The sequence below is a fragment of the Eriocheir sinensis genome, chromosome 65 (assembly GCF_024679095.1).
Source record: "Eriocheir sinensis breed Jianghai 21 chromosome 65, ASM2467909v1, whole genome shotgun sequence".
Taxonomy (NCBI): Eukaryota; Metazoa; Arthropoda; class Malacostraca; order Decapoda; family Varunidae; genus Eriocheir; species Eriocheir sinensis.
Genome location: NC_066573.1, coordinates 10,004,943 through 10,029,942, shown reverse-complemented (window position 1 = coordinate 10,029,942; position 25,000 = coordinate 10,004,943). Strand labels below are relative to the sequence as shown.

General features: G+C 43.3%; 1 protein-coding gene across 2 annotated transcripts in view; it reads right to left on the bottom strand.

Moving 5' to 3' along the window:
- LOC126987618 (uncharacterized) overlaps window positions 1-25,000 on the bottom strand; it is a 54,369-nt gene that overhangs the window by 7,076 nt on the left and 22,293 nt on the right. Inside the window, exon 1 of one of the 2 annotated variants that reach the window (XM_050844743.1) lies at window positions 6,527-7,223. The exons of the other annotated variant lie outside the window; for it this stretch is intronic. The gene's annotated coding sequence lies outside the window, so the exon portion shown is untranslated. Of the gene's footprint in view, window positions 1-6,526; window positions 7,224-25,000 lie in introns of those variants that run through there. 2 annotated transcript variants of the gene reach the window in all.

Genomic DNA, 25,000 nt, shown 5'->3' with positions numbered 1-25,000 from the left:
GAGAGAGAGAGAGAGAGAGAGAGAGAGAGAGAGTAGCTAGATGAGACAGGATCAGGGGGAACGACAAGGCAAGAAAGGGTGAAGGGGCTGCATACATCAATGAATTAGACCATCAGGGTACAGCGGAGGTGTGTAGCGGTGAAGGGAGGGCGTAGGAATGCAGCGCAGACCCCCAAAAGCAACACACCTCCTTCCCTCGTTTCTGGCGTTGAGAAATGAGGCAGATTAGCTGGGGCAGGTTCAGGCATGTGGGACAGGGAAAGAGGAAGGGAGGGAGGGAAACAGGGAGTTGTTGCTTGCGTGAGTGAGTGAGTGGTTGAATGGTTGAGTAAATATGAGAAAGTGAGTTTGAAAGCTAAAGGATAAACAAGAAGGAAGAGATGGATAGTTAGATATAGACAAATAGATAGATAAAGATTGATACAGTTGGATAGATAAGATATGGATAGATAGATAGAGAAATGCTTCTTCTCTTATGCAACTTTCCACAATCACAGGTTAGTCTGCTTCCGTTGTGGAGAAACCTAACATCTACTTCTTTATTTGGGAGAAACTCGACAGCTTTGGGTACAACGCTCTCTCTTCTTTCCTTTTCCTTTCTCTCTTTTCTTCTTCCTCCTTCCTCCTCCTTCTCCTCAATCTTCTCTCCCTTCTCTATTCTTCCTACTTCTCATTTACTCCTTCTTTATATAATCATCTAGTGGTCCCAATCTCTCTCTCTCTCTCACGTCTTTAGATTATCCACACACACGTACGATAACCGCCGCGTGAGTCTGGCAGCAAAGCGACGCACGTCTGGCAGTGGCGTGGATGTGCTTGGCAAGATTTCAGACTCGTAATAACAGGATAGAGATCGATGGTGGTTAAAAAAAGGAATAGAAAGTTAATTGCCTGATAGAAAATGTAACGAAACCCACAATATAAAAGGTACGTGATGAGAAAAAGGGAAGGAAACTGAATGGAAAGGAAATGTATAAGATTTGGCTTCGGAAAAATTATAACACGGGAAAACAAAATTGCAAAGGAGAGGAGCGGTTTTGATGGTAAAGAAGGAAAGGATGAAGGTGTTGTAAGGAGAGCAGGAGTGAAAACTGATAAGATGATAATCAACACAGAGATGATTTGGTCGTGTGAGGAAGAGCCTGTATCTTGGTGGTCCTAAAAATATATTGTTGAAGAGAAATGCCGCCCAAAAGTTGTCCAAATAGGTAACGGAAGTGTTTCAATAGTCGCGTCTTGAAGGAACTGAAATCATTGGAAAGACGAAAGACAGACGAAGAAATTGAGGCTGCGCCGGAGTCTAAAAATGAAGAGAACTTAAGAATATAGATACTGATTAACCTGGTAGCTGCGGGGATCATGTATGTTAAAGGTCCCTCTAAGCGAATTAATGGGAAAAAATCATCACTCACGCAAACCATTTCATAATATATAGTACCAATGCATTTGTAATCAGTTTATGCATCATCTATTTGGGAGGTTTATATCATGTTAAAAATTTGGCCCATCGCTGGTACACGGTAAAGCCACAAATTTGGCCCGTCGCTGGTACACGGTAAAGCCACAAATTTGGCCCATCGCTGGTACACGGTAAAGCCACAAATTTGGCCCGTCGCTGGTACACAGTAAAGCCACAAATTTGGCCCGTCGCTGGTACACGGTAAAGCCACAAATTTGGCCCATCGCTGGTACACGGTAAAGCCACAAATTTGGCCCATCGCTGGTACACGGTAAAGCCACAAATTTAGCCCATCGCTGGTACACGGTAAAGCCACAAATTTGGCCCGTCGCTGGTACACGGTAAAGCCACAAATTTGGCCCGTCGCTGGTACACGGTAAAGCCACAAATTTGGCCCATCGCTGGTACACGGTAAAGCCACAAATTTGGCCCGTCGCTGCTACCGGGTTAACTTCTGCGTGAGAGATTTAAACATAGCAAGAATGAGTTTAGAAGAACAAGTAAACTATATTATGAAAAGAACTAAAAGACATGCAAATTAGTCAGTACCAAAGACATAAAATAAAAAGGAATTGGATAAACAGGAATGAGTTTTGAATTACAACTAAAATATACGATAAAAAACTACTATTAGACATAAAAAATAGTCCCTAGAAAATAAGGAAAAGATAAAACTGTTAGCCAAGGGAATATGGAACGCAAAAAACAGGCTAAATAACGCTTGTATTAAGAGGAAAACGTGAGTAAAAGGAAATGTTATCTCGTAATAACTCTGATCATTACTTAACCAGCGTTGAAACTCCCAGATAAATCTCTTGCAAGCGTGACAAACCGTATGTACGAATTCCTATTAAGTGACACACACACACACACACACACACACACGCACGCACGCACCCATACCGTTATCTGACACCATCTCCGCCTTGCACTCCACACCTGTCAAGTCATTCCGCAGGTGACAGTCACTCCGGCACACCTGTAGATGGTAGCGCTCACTGCCGCTCAGAGACAACACACCGGCAGCCTCGTCACCCTTCACCGCCACTGTCAACCCGACCCCACCGCTTCATTACAACCACAACCATCAGCCATCACCACCACATTCCAGCAACCTTAACTACCACATTCTGCCAACCAGTGCAATAGGCGAAACTTGAAAGAAAAAAAAATTAACACTCATTCATCACTACCACTCCATAACCCTTCACTACCATGCCCCGTCAGTCACTACCACACAATGTTACCTGTTACCTGCGTTCAAGCTCCCACGAGACGAGAAAAGAGCGACAGTAAAGTTCATGTTAAGGAACCATTACGAAACAGTTATGAAACGAAAGACAAGTCACGAGATATGATGTTGGGGAACGTGTTTTGAAATTCAGGATGACACGAAGGTTTTGTTGGTTTGTTTTGCTGTGTTAAGTAAGAACACAAGAAGGTTGAATGTGAAGGTGTTGGCGTGTTCTGAAAAGTGTTATGAGAAATGTTAAATGGACAGGATATTGATGTTGTAATGTAGATTATTGTGGTAGGTTAAAAATGATTATAGTACCTCCATGGTCTCTCTCTCTCTCTCTCTCTCTCTCTCTCTGAATGCCCAAATCTCAACAACAACAATACCGACACACACACACACAAAAAAAAAAAAAACGAAACAAAAACAACACACACACACACACACGTCGCACTCCGTCACTGCTCAATGAGTCACCGAGGCAAGAAATGTCACCAGGAGGAAGGTTTTGCCGCGAAAAAAGAAAAATAGGAAAAAAAGCGGTACAGGTAGGTAGAGACGTGAGAGAGAGAGAGAGAGAGAGAGAGAGAGAGAGAGAGAGAGAGAGAGAGAGAGAGAGAGAGAGAGAGAGAGAGAGAGAGAGAGAGAGAGAGAATATGAAATCCCAATATACAGTATAAAAAACAAAAAAAACAAGTGAATATATGTGACTAGCGACACGCATGATTCTCTGCAGCATTTTTTTTTTCATTTTTTCATATTTTCCTTTTTTTTGACCTTCACAATTCCTTTTATCTCTGGCTTGAAGTTTTGCGACGTTTCTTTCTTTCAATATTTGTTTCTTCTCGTGATTGTAACTCTTGACTGACTGACTGACTGACTGATTGACTGACTGATCGACTCAACACCCCCCCCTCCGCCCCTCCCGCCCCCTCCCCCCTTCCGAGACCTGTTAATTAAAGAGTCACGCTTCGCAGCCCGTCGACTTAAAACCAAGATACAGTGCAGGAGAAGGAGGAGGCGGCGGCTTGAATCTCCTTAAGTCATCTAGAGGACTGTCTCTCTCTCTCTCTCTCTCTCTCTCTCTCTCTCTCTTTTGTAACCATGGGCTGAGGAAACGCTGGTGTGTGTGTGCGTGAGTGCGTGTGTTTGTGTACATGCGAGGGAACGGAGAGAGAGAGAGAAAGCGAAGTTAAATTGAAAATAATAATAATAATAATAATAATAAGAAGAAGAAGAAGAAAAAGAAGAAGAAGGAGAAGAAGAAGACGAAGACGAAGACGAAGAAGATGGAGATGAAGATGAAGAAGAAGAAGAAGAAGAAGAAGAAGAAGAAGAAGAAGAAGGAGGGAAAAAAGAGGAGTAAAAAGAGTAATACTAAATAAAATAAGAAGAAAAAGAGAAAGAAGATTAAGAAGAACAAGAGGAAGAAGAGGAAGAGAGAGGAAGAGGAAGAGGAAAAAATGCAGATGATGATGGAAATAAAGAAAAAGTTAAACACTGCCACCACTGAGACCTCAAGAACCACCACTTCCACCCGCCACCACCACCACCAACAACAACATCAACAACAACATCATCGTTCTTCAGCTCCCCAAGTGACTCCTCGAGGCGGTCTTTGGCAATGATGCGTGAGTCAACGACACCTCGGAAACCCCCCTTCCTCCTCCTCTTCTTCCTCCTCCTCCTTCTTCTCCTCCTCCTCGTACAGTGTTTCCTTCCCATGCTTCTTCCTCGCTCCCTTCCTTCCTCATCTTCCTCTTCCTCGTCGCCGTCTCCTCCTCCTCCTCCTCCTCTTCTTCCTTTTCTTCCTCCTCCTCCTCCTGTCCCTCCTACCCTTCTTCCTCCTCCTCCTCCTCTATCTGTCCCTCCTACCCTTCTTCCTCCTTCTCCTCCTCCTCCTGTCCCTCCTACCCTTCTTCCTCCTTCTCCTCCTCCTCCTGTCCCTCCTACCCTTCCTCCTCCTCCTCCTCCTCCTCCTCCTCCTTCAGCTCGTACAGTGTTTCCTTCCCATGCTTCTTCCTCGCTCCAAACCTTCCTCATCTTCCTCTTCCTCGCCGCCGTCTCCTCTTCCTCCTCCTCTTCCTTTTGTTCCTCCTCTTCTTTCTTCCTCTCCTCCTGTTCCCATTCTGTTGCCTTTCTATCTCCTCCTCCTCCTCCTCCTCTTCCTCTCCCCCGCTTCCTTTTTCTCGGTATTTCCTTTCTCTTTTCTCTTATCTAATTGTTAACTTTCTCTTTTCTTTATTTCCCTTGTGCATTTTTCAATGAATATAATAGATAATTTTATGTATGTATGTTCATGATGAAGAGAGGAATGGTAATGATAATAACAGTGAAGGAAGAAGGAAAAGGATGGAAAAATAATGAAAGGAGGAGACGGAAAAAAATAGAGGGGAAGAAGATAAGAGGAAGAAAAAACACTCTCTACTTTTTCCAGTATAATGAAATATACCCTACGAAAACAATAACAACAACAACAACAATAGAACAAATGCACCTATATAAAAAAAAAACAGCAACAATAACACGAAATAACGACAACAACAGCAATACTAACAACAACAACAACAACACGACGAATTTCACCACCAGCATCATCATCACCCCTTCCCCCCCCCACCCCATCTACCACCACCACCACCACCACCACAAACAACACGACGAATTTCACCAACAACACAAACATCACCCCTTCCCCCCCATCCACCACCACCACCAACAACAACAACACCAACAAGAAAAAAAATCCATAATACAACAAAAAACTCCTCGAATATGACAACAAGTAGGAAAGACAAGTTCGGTACGAAAATCCCATACAAGCGAATCAGACCCCATTTACAAGTCACGTGCACCCATACATTACTACCAATACGACCTTTCAAGCATACGGTGGTCAGCTGTTTGAAATCTGAGCAGGAAGCCTTAGTTAGTAGAGGAGAGGAAAGAAGGGGAAGAAAGGGGAGAGAGGGGAGAGAGAGAGAGGAAGAAAGAGGGAGAGCAACAGGCATTCCTCTCTCTCTCTCTTCTTATTCATCTATATTTAACCTTGAAATTGGATTATGTGAGATTTTATTTTACTTCTCCTCTCTCTCTCTCTCTCTCTCTCTCTCTCTCTCTCTCTCTGTGTGTGTGTGTGACAAATCTCTCCCCGTCTTCAAACATTCATCACTGTCATCCATTCCTCCTCCTCCTCCTCCTCATCATCATCATCATTACTGAAACTCTACAGAACAACGTAGTGAAGTTTAAAAGATTTTAGGTCGTGTCGAAAACCTCAGAATTGCAAAATAAAAGAAAAATTAATGACATGAGATTTTTTTCTTATCTTACAAAACCTCGAACGCGATTTATTACTATTTTTTTTATTTTTACTTAAGGATCTTTTGGTTAGAGGATGACACGAGTTTTTGCTTGAATCACATTGTCTCGCGCGCGCGCACACACACACACACACACACACACACACACCACTTACACCCCCATCCACCCACACAAACACAACAAACACAAACACACACACAAACAGAGACGAACACACCATATCTTACAAGTGTTTGCAATCACCACAATGACCATGACATCGGGGAACACATGACGAAAACACACACACACACACACACACACACACACACACACACACACACACACACACACACACACACACACACACACACATACACACACATTACAGAAGTCTAAACACACAAACACCATATTTACCAAACAATAACAAAACAAACACAACAAACATAACCTTTCCATCAACCTAAGCCACACACACACACACACACACACACACACACAGTCACATAACCAGCAAGTAATACCTTTAAATCACAAGGAGCAAGAGTGTAAACAATAAACAAGGGCGTGAGGGCGGGCGAACAGGTGGGCGGATGGGCGGACCGGCGGGCAGGTAAGGTTGCGGAGGCGGCAGCGCGCGCGAGGAGGAACGTCAACTGTGTGGCGTCACTGGTCCGGCCGGCTGAAGGCGATTTCCGCTTCCTCGGTTACCATCGGCCGTTTATATCGCCTTGCACCTCCTCGCCGCATCCTCGCCAAGCCTCCTGACACGAGCGCATACACGGATCAAAGTCTCGGGAGTGTCTTAGGTGGAGTTTTGTGTAGCTGGAGGCGAAGAGGAGTGAGTACATGGCGGTTGGAAGAAAATATGTGAATTGGTGACTCTGTGTGTGAACTTCCAGCCAGCCAGTGAGCGATCCAACCCCGCGATCCAGTCCAGCACAGCCTTTCAGTCAGCCATCCAGCCATCAGCCAGCCCATCTCAGCCACTCAGCCAGCCTAGTCCAGTCCACCCTTTGTCACCAAGCAGTAGATATTCTTTTTGTGGAGGCCTGTTTTTTGTTTGGGTAGCAACAGGACTTAATAACGATGTGTCTGGTGCATTTAGACTTTCATTTTGTATTTTGTTCTTTTGTCTCTTTTTTGTTTTGGTTATGTCTTCTATTGTTTTCCTTTTCTTTTTGGTGGTTCTTGTTTTCCTTCACTTCCTCCTCGAGCCCCACTGCCACCTCCTCCTCCTCCTCCTCCTCCTCCTCTTCCTTCATTATCAACACGCGGCCACATCTTCAACAGCCCCAACGACTTCCACCTCGTCTTCCACCACCACCACTACCACCAGTACCACCAGTCTTGTCGATCATTACACAAGTCCCTGCTACTACTAATACCACTACTACAATTACCACTACCATTACTACTACTACTACTACACACACACACACACACACACACACACACACACACACACACACACACACACAATGATCAAATTCTCCGTCACACCACATCATACCACCACCATTATGTCCGCCACCACCATCACCATCATCATCACCACCGTCATCACCACCACCATCCTCACTGAAGCCAAGGATGGTTGTTTGAATGCATAACTATATCGTCACCATAAAACACTGTAACCAAACATTGTGTAATTTTGAATCATTGAAATTATATCATGAAAACCACATTATACTTACACTTGAGAGAGAGAGAGAGAGAGAGAGAGAGAGAGAGAGAGAGAGAGAGAGAGAGAGAGAGAGAGAGACGTATAGGACAAAAAAAATTCAATACCAGAGAACGAAATAACAGGAAAATGCGGAAAAAAAATGCCAACACAAAGAAAAGGGCGCCGGAAAGGAGGAGGAAGAGGGAGGAAGGAAGTGGACGGAGGAAGCAGGAGGGAGCAGAGAATGGAAGGAGGGAGAGAGGGAGGGAAAGGGAGGAAAGAGGGAGAGAGGGGAGGGAGGGGACGGTTCCGCTCACCTCTGACCTACCTCCCCTTCCTCATTATTTCCCTCCCTCTCCTCCTCCTCCCCAAACCACTTCCCTTTACCGAGAGCGTCTGCCATTAGATAGATAGATAGATAGATAGATAGAGAGAGAGAGAGAGAGAGAGACAGGTGACAGGCTGATAAGCAGGTAACGTGTGAAATCAGATATCTGTGAGAAGGGCATTATTCTCTCTCTCTCTCTCTCTCTCTCATACATAACCACCTCCTCTTCACTCTCTTCCACATACAAAACACAACTTACATAATCACAAACACACATTGCAATTATCAACAAAATCTAAAGCAATTACAGTCACAATTAAACTGAGTAACTATTTCTTGGACCCTCTGTTATATTCTGCTAAAGTACCGTATTCGAGACCTCTTGTATATCATTTGGTTAGCTTTTATTCTTCCTAACGTTAAGGTGAATAGTGGAGAGATCTGGTTCAGTCTGAGAAAGTTTCCCTTCAAAGCCTCTACACTCTCAATCGCGTTACCATTTTCTTTCTTACACGTTTTCTCTTCTCTTTCCTCCCTCTCCTCTTTGTTGGTGCACTCTTCCAGTCAACGACATTCTGACTGACCACGATCACGACCACAATTATTACGATCGGAACCCACTCATTGCAACCACCACCACCACCACAACCACCACAACTTTCGAGAGCCACAACCTCCAAAGCCTATGATTGAGGGTTGATTGGGAAATGTTATTGAGTTTCCCCTTCTTGCCTAATAGAAAACACAATAATCTCAGTGTCACGGTTTTTCAGGTTCATACGCCAGTCATTTTAGTTAAGTTATCCCAGTGTGAAGATTTCTTATTAGTGTATATTGGTCATTCATTCTCGTAACTTCATGACTGTGGCCATCATCACTATCACGAACGCCGTCATCATTTATCACCATCATCATCATCACTCACAAAAATTATTCAACTATATTTATCTCGCATTCATTACCACCATCATCACCAACATTGCTATTATATTAAGCATCATCACCACCACCACCTATATACCCCATCACCACCACCATCATCATCACCACGACCCAAGATCATTCTGCTATATTTATCTTTCATTCATTACCATCATCACCACCAACATTGCTGCTATTGTGTATCATCACCACCACCACCACCACCACCTTCACCACCACCATCACCACAAGTCTGGTTCAATGGGTCAGTGTCGATGTAGTTGTCAAGGTTAGCGTATGTATGAAGCGTGAGGCGTTTGCGTAAGATACTTGCTCAGTCAGTCAATCACGCAGGCATCTCTCTCTCTCTCTCTCTCTCTCTCTCTCTCTCTCTCTCTCTCTCTCTCTCTCCTTTCCGGCGCCCTTTTCTTTGTGTTGTCATTTTTCCCGCGTTTTCCTGTTATTTTGTTCTCTCGTATTGATTTTTTTTTGTCCTATACGTCTCTCTCTCTCTCTCTCTCTCTCTCTCTCTCTCTCTCTCTCTCTCTCTCTCTCTCTCTCTCTCTCATGAATGAATACAAGTGCTCCTTTTTTGCCGATGCTATGTAATGCGGTCGAATTTTTTTTTATAGTTTTTTTCTTCTGGTTTCATTTTTTTCATCAATATTTCATTCACACGTCGCTGCCAAAACCGGTGTTACAAGACTTGCTGCATATTTTTTTTCCTCCTTAGTCATTCCAGCAACTTGAGATTAAAAATATATGATTAAGACACATACGCCTTGATGGCTTTGTTCCTATAGAAAGAAAATAAGTTTATGGCTTAAGTCTGAGCCGGCAATCACAACTTATGCTTTATTATCCAATCAGGGTGACGGGACAGCACATAACATAACGTATATTTTCCATTTTCTTTCTCTTAAACAATACACTTCTTAAGGCTTTACTCCCTCCTAAAAGACATAAGGAGGACAATACACATTTCTGCATTACCTCCAAGTATCATTTTCATATAAAGGAACTACAGGTATATACCAAACTAAGATATAATAGTGTACCACATCACGCACTCATTTTCTTCCTTTGTCTGGTTCATAGAAAATTAGTTACTGCGAGGGGAGGCCCTTCGATTTTCCACCACCAGCCGGAAGCCCCTGAACACACTCTCCGGACATGACACATAAAAAATACCTCGATACACCACACTATTAATATTAACATCTATTATGATACATGCGTTAAAAATGAGATACATTCTTTCTAAAAAAAATCAATCATAAGAGGCAGAGGAGGAGGAAGAGGAGGTGGAAGAGGAGGGAAAGGAGGAGGAAGAGGAAAAATAGGAGGAAGAAGAGGTTGAAAAGATTAAAAAAAAACATGCAAGGAGGAGAGAAGACGGAGATAAGGAAAGAAAAAAAAGAGCAAAAAACACACAGAAAGAAGACATAGAAAGAGGAGGAGGAGGAGGAGGAGGAGGAGACTGAGGAAGAAAAAAAGGAGGAAGAAAAAGGTTGAAAAAAACAAAAAAAAACAAAACATGGAGAGGAGAGGAGGAGGAAGAGGAGAAAGAGCTACATAATGTCACCACCACCACCATCAACACCAACACCATCACCATCAACACCAACACCACCACCACCATCACCATCAACACCATCACCATCAACACCATCACTATCCATTACGCTCCTCACAGCCAGGTGCAAAAAGATCAAAACATTCCACGCACATGAAGGTAAACAGGTGCGCATCCCTTTAATTAACCTGCGATTGATTGCTACGCGTGTAAGAAGGAAGAGAAGATAATTAGGTGAGCAGGTGCGATGAATTAATTAGCCAAAGGTAGAGTTGAGTTAGATCTTGACGTTTGAATAATGAAATAGACAGAGTTGAAGGAGGAGGAGGAGGAGGAGGAGGAGGAGGAGGTAAAGCAAGGAGGGAGGGCAGACGGAAGAGAACGATCTTGGAAGAAACATATAAAAAGAAGACTGGAAAAGAGGAAGAAAATAAAGAGGACGAGGAAGAGGAGGAAATAACAACAAGGAAGAGAGACGGACGAAAGAACACGAAGGATAAAGAAACGTACAGAAGAAAGACAAAAGAAGAAGAGGAGAAGGAGGAGGAGGAGGAGGAGAAGATAAAAAAAAAATAATACATCGAGGAGAGAAAACGGAGACAAAAAAAAAAGAGAAAAGGAGCCTGAAACACACAGAGGAAAGACACAAGAGGGGAAAGAGGAGGAGGAGGAGGAGGAATAAGAGGAGGAGGAAGAGGCTGAAAACATTAAGAAAAACATGAAGGGAGGAAAAAAGACGAAGATAAAGAAAGATAAATAAAAAACCGAGATAGAAAACAACATGCAAAAAGGGAAGACTAAAGAAAGAAGGATCCATTAACTTTAAGAATAACACCTTCCCCTCACCCCCCCCCACACCCGTAACCTTATCACACCAACCCTGACACACACACATCCCCCTTATCACCTTCCCCCCATTTCCATCACCTCTCTCTATCACAACTATCTGACCTCTTCCATACACACCCATACATATATCTATACACACATATACACTTATCCCTGTCTAATCAAATCCTTCTTTTTGCATCATCGTTCCTTCATCTGAGCAAGTCTAGAGGGAAAGAGTGTGAAGAGGAGGAGAGAAGAAGGAAGGTGAGGAGGAAGGGTGTGAGAGAGGGAGAGAGTTGGGGTAGGGAACGGAGGATGTGAGGGAGGGAGGAAGCGAGGGCAATACACACAAGTCTCCCCTGAAACAATGGTCTGACAAGGCGTATGGAAAACGCCGTCCAATAACAACAAAAGCCCCAAAATAACATCTAGAAAGGAACAACACGAGAAAAAGAGAGAACACACACACACACACACACACACACACACACACACACACACACACACACACACACACACACACACACGAAATTAACTTGTATTTTCCTTAGATTTTCATTCGTCCAAACAAGATACATAGTGAAATAAATAATGACAGCAAATAAGCGAATAATAGAAGAGAAAAATGGGAAAAGGGATGCAGTTTTTCGTAAGCAAATAATACAAAAGCTTCATTTATTTCTCTTTTATTGATTTTATTGATTTATTTATTCAAGAGGAGTACCGGCACATCTCTCCTCCCGAAATTGACCTCTCTTTCGACCAATCCTCTTTGCTGTTTACATAAGAGCAGTGATTAGCGGGCTTTTTTTCATTGTTTTCTTTATTTTTTGCCCTTGAGCTGCATCCTTTACAGTAAATAATAATAATGATAATAATTCGCTTTTTCAACACACAAAAAAGTAAGACGAACATATCAAAACGTTTATACAACAGTCGCAACAAATTCGGGAAAATAATGGAAATACTCGTAATTAAGATCCATTAAACAAACAAACACATACTACATCGGGACGTCGAGATACGCAAAAACACCGTAATCCAGCAATCCGTCGAAAAATGAAGAAAAAAACGCATATCCCGAAAGATGGGGCGGCGCAACGTTTCTGAAGATCCATTGATAAACAAACCTTTTGAGACGGTGTAAACAGCAGCGTCAATGCCCCCCTAAACCCCCTGTCCCCCTCCTATGCCCCGCACCCCGAAATGCTGGTGGGGATGAGAGGTGAACAAAATACTCTGTTTACCTCTTGACGGAATGGGGGAAGAGGGAGGGAAGGGGAGAAGGAGGGAGATGGATGATTAAAGGGGAGAGGAGGGGAAGGAACCAAGGCCGTTTAGAGGGGAGGACACTCTTCACTCCCTCAACCTTCAGGCCTCAACCTCACTGTTTTCCTTCTGTTTTTTGTTTGTTTATTAATATTATTACTTGTTTTAACATTCATAGAAAAGATAACTGACTGCAAACAAACTGTTACTTAACTATTATTGGATAGGAATATGCTGAACAAATACTTTATTCATTAAGTATGCATAACAGTGATAAAAATACATATACATCAATCGAAACTTGTCAGCGAAGTCTTTTATAGTCATTTATACATAGATACCATATATGTTGTATGATATTCAAATTCATATCTAAACAATATAACACCTTCATATCCACATTAGATAATATGTTTTTTTATCGTATCATGTCATTATCATATACTCATTATAATCACATTCATATTCATAACAGCCTATCACATCCCAGTAACATGGAAGTTATTGATATTAATTTTTCATGCATATCATATAACCCTATTTTATTCATATTCATATCATATATTCATATCTTTTACATCTATATTCATATCCATGTTTCACGTTTATATTCATATAATTATATCATGTTATTCATTTTTTTTCACATCACATATTATGCACGTCACGGCCTACCCCCCCCCCCCCCCCCCTCTGTAGACGGCCTTGAAGGAACGGCATGATTGGGGGAGGGAGAGAGGGAGAAGGATGGCTGAGGGGAAGGGAGGAAAGGGGGGGAAAAGGGAGGGAGAGGGAGGGATTGGACGGGGGAAAGAAAGAGAGATAAAAAGGAAAAAATAGATGATAAAAGGTAGAAAATAGAAAGATAGGCGTTACCTTCACATGCCGTCATCAGGTGTAGCAGTGACGTCATTCCTTCTGTGTGTACTCACCTGTGGAAGGAGAGAAAACGTTTAATTAGTGCTTCTTCACCTGTGTGTGTGTGTGTGTGTGTGTGTGTGTGTGTGTTGAGAGAGAGAGAGAGAGAGAGAGAGAGAGAGAGAGAGACTAATACTTTCCCTCTCACCAAAAACATTTCACCTTCATCTCTCTCTCTCTCTCTCTCTCTCTCTCTCTCTCTCTCTCTCTCTCTCTCTCTCTCTCTCTCTCTCTCTCTCTCTCCCCTTAGCTGTAAATATTGACTTGGGAACAGGTGAGCTTTTAGTATTCTGGCTCAGGTAAGTCCTCCTCCTCCTCCTCCTCCTCCTCCTCCTCCCCCCCCACACCTGTGCCTTACCTGTAGGAATGGGTGCGTGGGCGTGAAGGTATGTATGCGTGTGGCTATGTGTATATATGTAGGTGTGGTGTTTATGTATGTGTGTGTGCGTGTGTGTGTGTGTGTGAGATGCATAAGACTTTCCATTTCCAGACTACGTAATGTTTGTTTGTGTTTATTGTTTCAAGGTGGTGATACATATATTTAAAAATGGTATTATATTGAAAAAAAAAAAGATTATGTTTAGTATTGTTGATGGTAGTCTTGTACGGTTTTATTTTCATCACTATCTGTGTTATCAATAATATTTTTAGTTATTGTTTTTACTGCTCATGAATCCCAATATTTGTCTAAGTCATTCAAATAAACTTTATATCCATTATTTTGTTCTCTTCTCCACTATCTAAATATTTATCTATCCAACTATCTATCTATCTATCTATCATATAATCCAATAAATAGTTACTCATTTTCCATTCTATAATCAGACTTTCAGCCACAAATCCTTAATAGTTATTTCATTATAGAACTTAGAGAATCATCTATTTTGCTTCATTTAATACTATTTGATTTTCATTAATGCCTTCCCCTTCCTGCTCTTTCTCCTCCCTCTTTTCCTCCTCCTGCTATGCCTCAATTTTCCTCCCCTTTTTCCTATTCCGCCTCCTCCCCCTCCTCCTCCTCCTCCTCCTTCTCTTCTCTCATTACTGTCCATCAGCACTTTCGTTCTTTTCTATCAACAAGGGGCCTCTCTCTCTCTCTCTCTCACACACACACACACACACACACACACACACCACCCATTTCAGTGTGAGCGACTGTTTCTCTCTCTCTCTCTTAATGGTAAAAAAAGAAGAGAAGGAAATACGAAAGAGAGAGAGAGAGAGAGAGAGAGAGAGAGAGAGAGAGAGAGAGAGGAAAAAAGAAGTACGCCATTTCCTGGAGAGTAGATGTGTGAGAAGGTAGGCCTAGACGTAGATTCTCTCTCTCTCTCTCTCTCTCTCTCTCTCTCTGTATCGGCCTGGGACCCATTAGGATAAAACTGACCTGGAAAACCGATCATGAGTATTGGGTGACCTCTCTCTCTCTCTCTCTCTCTCTCTCTCTCACCTGTGGCCTTTTTTTTCGCCCCTCGACAAGGCAGCTTTAAGAATTCTAAGATCCTCTGACCTAACCTTCCTTCCCTCCCTCCTCCCTTCCTTCCGTCCCTCCTTCTTACGCACCCTCTCCTGGTTTTTCCCTCCTTCTCTCCCCTCCTTTCTCTCCCCTCCTCCCTCCCTCTTGCTCCCCTTCCCTCCATTCATCCCGGGCAGCGACATAAAGGAGCCTTACCGGGAGGGAAATTGAAGAGAAGTTAAAAGAATCGGAAATTTAGTTGGAAAGTTGAAAATAAAAAGTTGAATCATTTTTTTTTTTGAGGAATAATTATTTTCTGTTTATTTCTGTTGCTGCGACTACTTCGACTACTACTACTACTACTACTACTACTACTACTACTACTACTACTACTGCTACTACTTCTAAACATATACAGCAGCACTATCCATTTGCATCAAGAATTGGGCCAACTTATAATACACACACACACACACACACACACACACACACACACACACACACACACACACACACACACACACACACACACATTGATAGACAGATAGATAGATAGATAGATAAAGAAGAAGAAGAAGAAGAAGAAGAAGAAGAAGAAAAGATGAAGAAAAAGAAAAAGGAGAGAGAGAGAGAGAGAGAGAGAGAGAGAGAGAGAGAGAGAGAGAGAGAGAGAGAGAGAGAGAGAGAGAGAGAGAGAGAGAGAGAGAGAGAGAGAGAGAGAGAGAGAATGAGAGAGAAAGATGGAACACATGAACTGAGGATAGAGGGAGATAGAGAAAGAGGGGAGAGAGAGAGAGAGAGAGGGGAGGGAGCATGAGGGAGATGATTAGACACAGTTTATGACGGGGAGGAAAGGGTGTGGCGATGGGATTAGGGCATAAATGATAATGAGGGAGAGAGAGGGAGAGAGAGATGTGATGGAAGAGGAGGGAGGGAAGGAGGGAGGAGATCAATGAGAGGAAAAGAGGCTGCAAATGGAGAGGAAAGAGATAGATAGATAGACAGATAGACATTTACATAGATAAATAGATTGACTGATATATAGATAGAGAAAGATAAAGGAAAGGAGAAGGAAGAAGGAATGCAAAAAACAGAAAGGGCCAAACTTGAGTGATTGTGAAAAGAAGAAAAAGACGAAGAGAAAATAAAAAGAAGACGAAGAAAGAGGAAAGAGGAAAGTAATGACAGGAAAAGAGAGAATATAGAGAATAGACAGATAGATAGATACAGATAAAGATAGACAGATTAACAGACAGATATAGAAAAAGAGAGGAAAGTTGAGGAAATGAATCATATTAACAGTACAAAAGAAAGGAGAGAAAGGAGGAAAGAAGAAACTGGAGGGAGGAAACTGAGTGATTGGAGAGAGAGAGAGAGAGAGAGAGAGAGAGAGAGAGAGAGAGAGAGAGAGAGAGAGAGAGAGAGAGAGAGAGAGAGAGAGAGAGAGAGAGAGAGAGAGAGAGAGAGAGAGAGAGAGAGAGAGAGAGAGAGAGAGAGAGAGAGAGAGAGAGAGAGAGAGAGAGAGAGAGAGGAGAGTTGGGTTCGAAGGAGAGAAAGAGAGAGAGAGAGAAAGAGACGGAGACCCATAAAAGACAAGTTATGGGAGAGAAAATTGCGGGCGAAAACGAATCAAAGGAGAAAGGAAATAAAAAAGAAAGAAAGATATAAAAGAGAGAAACAGAGAAGGAGAAAGAAAGATACGGAAAAGGAAAGAAAGAAAAAAAAAGGAGGAATAAAATTAATGTTAGTGAAAAAGAGAGACTGGAGAAAGAAAGAAATAAGAAAAGATAGAGAAAAGATGAGGAAAGAAAGGAAGAATGTAAGAGAGCAAGCAAACAAAGAAAAAGAGGAAAAAAAAGAGAAAAAAAACAGGAAATCAGGAAAGAAAACGAGAAGGAGAGAAAGAAAGGAGAAGAAACTATAAAAAAAGAAAGAAAAAAGAAAGAAAGGGAAGAAGAAGAAGAACGAAGGATGGAGGTAAAGAAAGAAGGATAAAGGGAAGGTTTAAGGAAGGAACGAAGGAAGGAAGGAAGGAAGGAAGGAAAGGAGAGAAAGAAAGGGAGAAAGGAAAGGAGAGAAAGAAAGGGAGGAAGGAAAGGAGAGAAAGAAAGGAAGAAGGGAAAGGAGAGAAAGAAAGGGAGGAAGGAAAGGAGAGAAAGAAAGGGAGGAAGGAAAGGAGAGAAAGAATGAAGAAGGGGAGGAAGGAAAGGAGAGAAAGAAAGGGAGAAGGGAAAGGAGAGAAAGAAAGGGAGGAAGGAAAGGAGGGAAAGAATGAAGAAGGGGAGGAAGGAAAGGAGAGAAAGAAAGGGAGGAAGGAAAGGAGGGAAAGAATGCAGAAAGGAAGGACGGAAAGAAGGAGAAAGAGAATGATAAAAGGGAAGGATGGAATGAAGGAATGAAGGAAAAAAGGAGGAAAAATAAAGAATGACTAAAATAATAAAGAAAAGAAAAAAGAAAAAAGAAAGGAACAGAAAGATAACCCAGAAAACCCCCAAAAAAAGATTATAAAGAAAATATTAAAGAAAAGCTGAAAGAAAAATACAAAAAAATGAAAAAAAATAAAGAAAGGAAATAGGAAAAGGACAAAAAATCAAAGGAAAAAGATGGAAAAAAGTATAAAAAAATAACATGAAGATTAGAAGACAAATTGAATTAGATCCTGAAGTTCCTGTGTCGGGAAATTTGATTATATGGTCCCGTGATACCCCCCTCTCGGCCTTGACCTAGAATATCATTGATCTCTCTCCAAAGTATGACATTCTACTATTTTTCCCTCCTTTTATTTCCTATCCTTTCTTTCCTAACGCTTATTCCCTTTAGTCTCTCTCTCTCTCTCTCTCTCTCTCTCTCTAAGGGAAGTGCAAGTGAGAGAGAGAGAGAGAGAGAGAGAGAGAGAGAGAGAGAGAGAGAGAGAGAGAGAGAGAGAGAGAGAGAGAGAGAGAGAGAGAGAGAGAGAGAGAGAGAGAGAGAACATAGTATAATTTGATGTCATTCCTCAGTAAACATATGTCACCACCACCACCACCACCACCACCACCAAACTTACACTCCACACCTGCACACACCTGAAAACACACCTCCCACACCTGGTACACATCTGTCATACACCTGTCTCCACAAACACACACACACACCTCCTCCATATCTGTCACACATCTGCTAAATTACAATCAGATCTTTCCCATCTCCTATACATCTGTTAAACCACACACACACACACACACACACACACACACACACACACACACACACGTCCTCCAAACCTGCCATACACCTGCTATATTACAGTCACAGCTTCCTCTCTTACTACACATCTGCCACACACCTGTCACACCTGTCAAACCCCATTTTCAGACCTCCTCCAAAACTGTCACACATCTGCAACATCACAATCACAGCTTCCTCTCCTCCCCCTCCCCCCACACCTGCTCCACACACCTGCTCCACACCCACACCTGCCAGACAAAGGCGTGGCTGACTCCCTCACAGCTGGCCTTCGTGTCTATTGATTATCCTCGGCTGCCACGCTCCACACCTGCAGTACACACACACACACACACACACACACACACACAGAAACATACTATGAAAGAGCAAAATAAATAAATAAAAAGCGAAACAGAGGAGGAAAAATAAGAATAAAATAATGAATAAAATAAAAGAAAGAGAAATACGGAGAAAAGAAAGAATGCAAGCAAGTTAGGAAGCAAGGAAACACACACACACACACACACACACACACACACACACACACACACACACACACACACACACACACACACACACACCTACTGACCCACTTCACATCAAAGACAGGTAAGGTAGCTTTAATGTTCTCAGGTGTGCGTGTCACGTGACCTCTCCACCCCCTCATACCGTAGCAAGAAGAAAATGCCAACAGTAACAACAACAACAACTACTACTACTACTACTACTACTACTACTACTACTACTTTTTTTTGACAGCAGAGGAGTAAGTTCAAGTTCAAGTGTTTCTAATAATTCACTTGCTATTAAATCAGGAAAACTATAAGTAGTAGTAGTAGTAGTAGTAGTAGTAGTAGTAGTAGTGCTTTAAGTTGCCAGGAGGGGACGATGAGAGTGCCAAAAGTAAATGGAGGAAGCTTGGAGATAAGGAAGAAGAAGAGGAGGAGGAGGAGGAGGGATAGGAGGAGGATTAGGATTATGCAGCGGAGGATTAGGTGAAAGAAGGAGACAGCGCGGAAAACGAAGAATAACCAGACGAAGACGAAGAAGGAAAAGAACACAAAGACAACGAAGGGAAAACTAACCATGACATGAACACCAAAAATAAAACATGAAAACTGAGCTGATGACGCAATGCATTAATTACTTCAAGGAGGAAAGGAATGCATGGCGACAACCTTCCCTTCCCTTCCCTTCCCTTCCTTTCCCTTTCCCTTTCATTCCCTCCCTTCCCTTCCCTTCCCTTTCCTTTCCTTTCTCTTCCCTTCCCCTTTCATTCCCTCCCTTACCTTCCCTTTCCTTCCTTTCCCTTTCCTTTCGTTTCCTTCTCTTTCCCTTTCATTCCCTCCCTTCCCTTCCCTTCCCTTTCTTTCCCTTTCCTTTCTCTTCCCTTCCCTTTTCATTCCCTCCCTTCCCTTCCTTTCCCTTCCCTTTCCCTCCTTTCTCACCCTTTCCCTTCCCTTCCATTCGGTTCCTTTCCTTTCTATTCATTTTCATTCCCTTCCCTTCCCTTCCCTTCTCCTCCTTTCTCACCCTTTCTCTTCCCTTCCATTCGGTTCCTTTCCTTTCTATTCATTTTCCATCTCTTCCCTTCCCTTCCCTTTCCTTTTCTTTCCTTTCCTCTTCTTTCCTTCCCTTTTCTTCCCTTTCCTTTCCTTCCCTTCCCTTCCATTTCCTTTCCTCTTCTTTCCTTCCCTTCCCTTTCCTCTTCAATCTTTCCCTTCCCTTCCCTTTCGTATCTTCTCCTTCCCTTCTCTTCCCTTTAATCTTCTTTCCTTCCCTTTCCTTCCCTTCCCTTTCCTTTCCTTTCATTCCTTTCCCTTTCCTCTCCTTCCCTTTCCTGTCCTCTCCTCTCCTTTCCTTCCCCACCGGCAGCATTACCAAGCACTGAAGGACGCGAGGAAGGGAAGGGATAGCGGGAAGGAAGGTCACCGAAGCACACTGATATCTTTAAGTCTAATATTAGCCTGTGTAGGGCGGCGTCTGGTCTGGCGAACACGTAACTGGGCTAAATGTGGAGCAGGAAGGTCGCCCGGAGTGAGCTAGGTCAGGCCAGGTGAGGGCAGGTGAGGGGGAGGTGAGAAAAGGTGTGTGTGTGCGAGGGTGTGTTGCTGGGAGGAGGTGGTGGTGATTGTGTTGTGTGTGTGTGTGTGTGGGGGAGGGTTGTGTGTGGGTGTGTGTGTTTTCTCAGTCCTGTTTTGCCTCTCTCTGTCTCTCTGTCTCTCTGTCTGTCTCTCTCTCTCTCTCTCTCTCTCTCTCTCTCTCTCTCTCTCCTCTTCTCTCCTCCTCTTCTCTCCTCTCCTCTGGCCTCTCTTCTTTCCCCTCTAGTCCATTTCTCCCTTCCCATTTCCTTTTGTTCTTTATTTACTTTATTTTCCTTTTTAATCCTTTCATTTTGGGTTCAGCCTTTCCCTCGTCCTCTTCTTCCTCCTCTTCCTCCTCCTCCTCCTCCTCCTCCTTTTACCGTATATTATTCCCGTCCAATTGTATTACACAGGGAAAGTTATATGAGACCAACACACACACACACACACACACACACACACACACACACACACTCACACACACGGAGAGGTGACCATATACTTGATAAGACTAAGGAAGAAGGGAGCGGAAATGGAAGGGAGGAAATGGAGGGAAGGGGGGAGGGGGATGAAGGGAATATGGATGGATGGATAAAAGGGAGATAGCAAGGGAGGGAGGAAGGGAGAGAAGAGGGAGAGAGGGTTTAATTGGGAGGTAGTGAATGAAAGGACAGGGAGGAAGGAAGGAGGAGGAAATGGAGAGAGAGAGATAAGGGAGAATAAAAAGGAAGGGAGGGAAATGTATGGGAGGGAAAAAAGGAAAAGATATAAAAGAAAAGGGAGAAAGGAAAAGACTGGGGAGGAAAAAGCAATGAAAGGGAGGGAAAGGAGGAAAGGAAAAGAGGGAGGGAAAAGAGGAGAAGGAAGGAAGGAGAGGAATGGGAGAGGAAAAAAAGGAAATAAAGGGGTAGGAAAAGAGAAAAGGAGGAAAAGAAGGAAGAAAATACATAGAAGGAAAATATATGAGAGAAAAGGATTGAAGGAGAAAACTGTGTAAGGAAAACAAGGAAAATAAAGAAGGAAAGTAGGGAAGGAAAGGAGGGAGGGAAGAAAGGAGGAAATATATAAGGAAAACAAAAAAAAGTTAAGAAGGAAAGGGATTGAAGGAGAGAAGGAAGGAAAAAAAAGGAAAATAAAGTGAAGGAAGGAAAGTAAAGAAGAAGGGAGAAGGGAGGGAGGAAAGAAGGAAGAGAGGGAGGGAGAGAAGGAAAAGACATGAAGGAAAAAGAAGAAGATGAAGGAAGGAAAGGAAAAGGAGAGAAGGGAGAAGGAGGATTGATGGAGGGAGGGAGGAGAAGGGAGGAGGAATGATGGGAGGAGGAGGAAAGAAGGAATGATGAGGGAGGAGGGAGAAGGAAGGAATGATGGGAGGGAGGAAGGAAATTAGAAGGAAGATGGAATTAAAGGAGAGAGGAGGAAGAGAGAGAGGAAGGAATGATAAAGGAAAGGAGAGGGAAGGAGGAGGGAGGGAGGAAGGGAGGGAAAGAGAGAAGGAGGAAGGAATGATGGGAGGGAGAGAGGGAGGAAGGAATGATGGGAGGGAGGGAGGGAGAAGGGAGGGAGGAATGATGGGAGGGAGGGAAGGAAGGAGAGAGTGAGGAATGATGGGAGGGAGGGAGGGAGGAAGAGAGGGAGGGAGAGAGAGAGGAAGGAATGATAAGAGGAAGGGAGGGAAGGAGAGTGAGGAATGATGGGAGGGAGGGAAGGATAGAGTGAGGAATGATGGGAGGGAGGGAGGGAGGAAGAGAGGGAGGGAGAAAGGGAGGAAGGATGGGAGGGAGGGAGGGAGGGAGAGAGTGAGGACGGGGTCACATCATAATATGTTAATTAATTAGGATAAGTGTCTTTGGGCACGAAAATAACTAATCATTTTGCGGCACATAAAAGGAATTGGTTCCAGAAATAACCCGCGAGGCAAATTTCGGGAGAAAATAAAATAATGGTGTTTTTTATTATTCCTTTTCCTTTTTTTATCTTCATTTTCTTGCCCTCTTGTTTCTTTCTCCAAAAATCCAAAAATTCCCATAAATAATTTAAAAAATTATGGAAATCCAAAAAATCCTCCCCCAAATTTTAAAAACTCCCAAAAAATTCTCAAATCCCATAAAATTCTAAAATGTAATCCAAAAAATTCCCCAAAATACAAAATCTCTCTCTCTCTCTGTTATCCTTTACTTTTCAATGCTTTTCTCTTTTTCATTTCTTCGTATCTCTCTTTCATTATCTTTCTTTTTCATTCCTCTTTGTTTCCTTCTTTTCTTCTTTCCTCGTCTTTCTTCGTTCTTTTTTTTCTTACTTTTTCAATTTTTCATTTTTTATTAAACTCGTTCCTTCTGTCTCTCATCCTTCTTTCTGTCAGTCTCATTATTCTCTTTCTTTCTTTCTTTCTTCCTTCCTTCCTTTCCTTCGAGCACTTATTGAATAGGACACTCGATATATCAAGTAGAGGTATAGTTACTTAAAGGAAAGGGAGGGGGTAGAGGGAGAGAGGGATTGAGGGAGGAAGGGGGAGAGGGAGAAAGGGGAGGAGAGGGGGAGAGGGATAGAGGTATGAAGGGGGAGGGAGAAAGGGAAGGAGGGAAGGAGAGGGATGGAAGGGGAGAGGGATAGAGGGATAGAGGGGGAAAGAGGGGAGGAGGAAAGGAGAAAGGGATGGAAGGGGAAAGGGATGGAGGGGGAGAAAGGGGAGGGAGGGACAGGGATGGAAGGGGAAAGGGATGGAGGGGGAGAAAGGGGAGAAGGGAGGGAGAAAGGGATGGAGGGGGAGAAAAGGGGAGAAGGGAAGGAGAAAGGGAGCTGGAAAATTTTGACCTAATCGATATTTTTCCCCTCTGCTTAAAATGGCCGAGAGACACATTAGAGAAGGGATGGATGGAAGACCTTACCTCTCCCTCCTCCTCCTCCTCCTCCTCCTCCTCCTCCTCCTCTTCCTCCTCCTCCTCCTCCTCCGCCTAACTTTTACATCCTATCGTCACCTCCATTCACTTCCCTTTCTACCTCCTCCTCCTCCTCCTCCTCCTCCTCCTCCTCCCTGTTAAGTGCCCATCTTTCCCCTCTTCTTCCCTTCCCTTCTCTCCATTATCACATCATTTCCCTTCATTTCACGTATTGCCTCTTCTTCCTTCCCCTCTTCTCTCCCTTTCTCGGTTTTTCCCTCCCTTCTCCTTTTCCTCCATTATCACCATTTCCTCCTCCTTCCCTTATTTGGTTTCCCTCCTCCTCTTCCTCCTTTCCCTCTCTTCACTTCCTTTCCCTTTTCTTTCATTCTCTTTCTTTCCCTTCCTCTGCCCTTTTGCGCCTCCTTCTACCTTCGTTATTTCTTCCTCTTTGCCCTATTCTTCCTTTCTTCTAGACTCCCCTTTTCATCCATTTTCTTTTCTTTGTTTCCTTTCCTCCTTTTCATATCGTTGCGTTATTTTCCTCTTTCTAGTTCTGTTCCCGCGCTTTTCCTTCCCTTCCCTTCCCTTCATTTCCCTTCCCTTCCCTACATTTCCCTTCCCTTCCCTACATTTCCCTTCCCTTCCCTTCATTTCCCTTCCCTTCCCTTCCCTTCATTTCCCTTCCCTTCCCTACATTTCCCTTCCCTTCCCTTCATTTCCCCTCCCTTCCCTTCCCTTCATTTCCCTTCCCTTCCCTTCCCTTTCTTTCCCTTCCCTTTCTTTCATTTCCCTTCCCTTCCCTTCCTTTCCCTTCCCTTCCCTTCCCTTTATTTCCCTTCCCTTTCTTTCATTTCATTTCCCTTCCCTTCCCTTCCCTTCCCTTCCCTTCCCTTCATTTCCCTTCCCTTCCCTTCCTTTCCCTTCCTTACCTTACCCTTATCCTCCTCCTCGTCCCCAAATCCTCCCTTCCTTCCTTCCGCTCACGTCACCCCTTTTTCTCCTCTCCCTTCCTTCCCTTCACCCCATAATCCCCTCGGGGTGATGGGGTGTGTCTGGACTGCCTAAAGCCCTCATCAAACTTCCCCTTCTCCCCCCCTCTCTCTCTCTCTCTCCCCTTCTCCTCTTCCCTCCCCACCTTTCCCCTTTCTTCTCTCTATTTTTTTTATCTTCCTCCCTCATTCCAGACATGTTATTTTCTTTTTTTATATATATTTTTTATTGTTTTATTGGTCTGTCTGTATATGGGTCTATGTCTGTGTCTGTCGTGTGTGTCTGTCTGTATGTCCGTATCTGTCTCTGTCTGTCTGTTAGTCTGTCTCTGAGTTCTCTCTCTCTCTCTTTCTTGTTTTTCACCTCAAGAGAGAGAGAGAGAGAGAGAGAGAGAGAGAGAGAGAGAGAGAGAGAGAGAGAGAGAGAGAGAGGCCTATGTGGCGTTGACAAGAAACAGGATGAGTAAGAAATACCACAGTGAGAGAAGGGAGAGGAAGGGAGAGGAGGGAGAGAAAAGGGGAAGGTAATGGGAGGGAGGGAGGGAGGGAAGGAGGAGGAGGAGGGAGGGAAGAAGGGAGAAAAAGAAGGCCCAAAATTGAGGACGTGATTGGCTGACGAAGAGGAGGAGGAGGAAGAGGAAGAGGAGGAAGAGGGAAAAAATGAGGGAGAGGGAGATTGCGTAAGAAATGAAATGAGAAAAAAAAGATGGAAAAGAAAAAGGGTGAAAATATGTCTGAAGGAAGGGAGGAAAAGGAGAATTAAATTAGAGGAGAGAAAAAGGAAGAAGGAAGAAGAAGAGGAAGAGTGGAGAAGAAGGAAAGGAAAGGAAAAACGGAGGAAATCGAGAGGAGAGGAAACAAAGAAGGAAGAAGG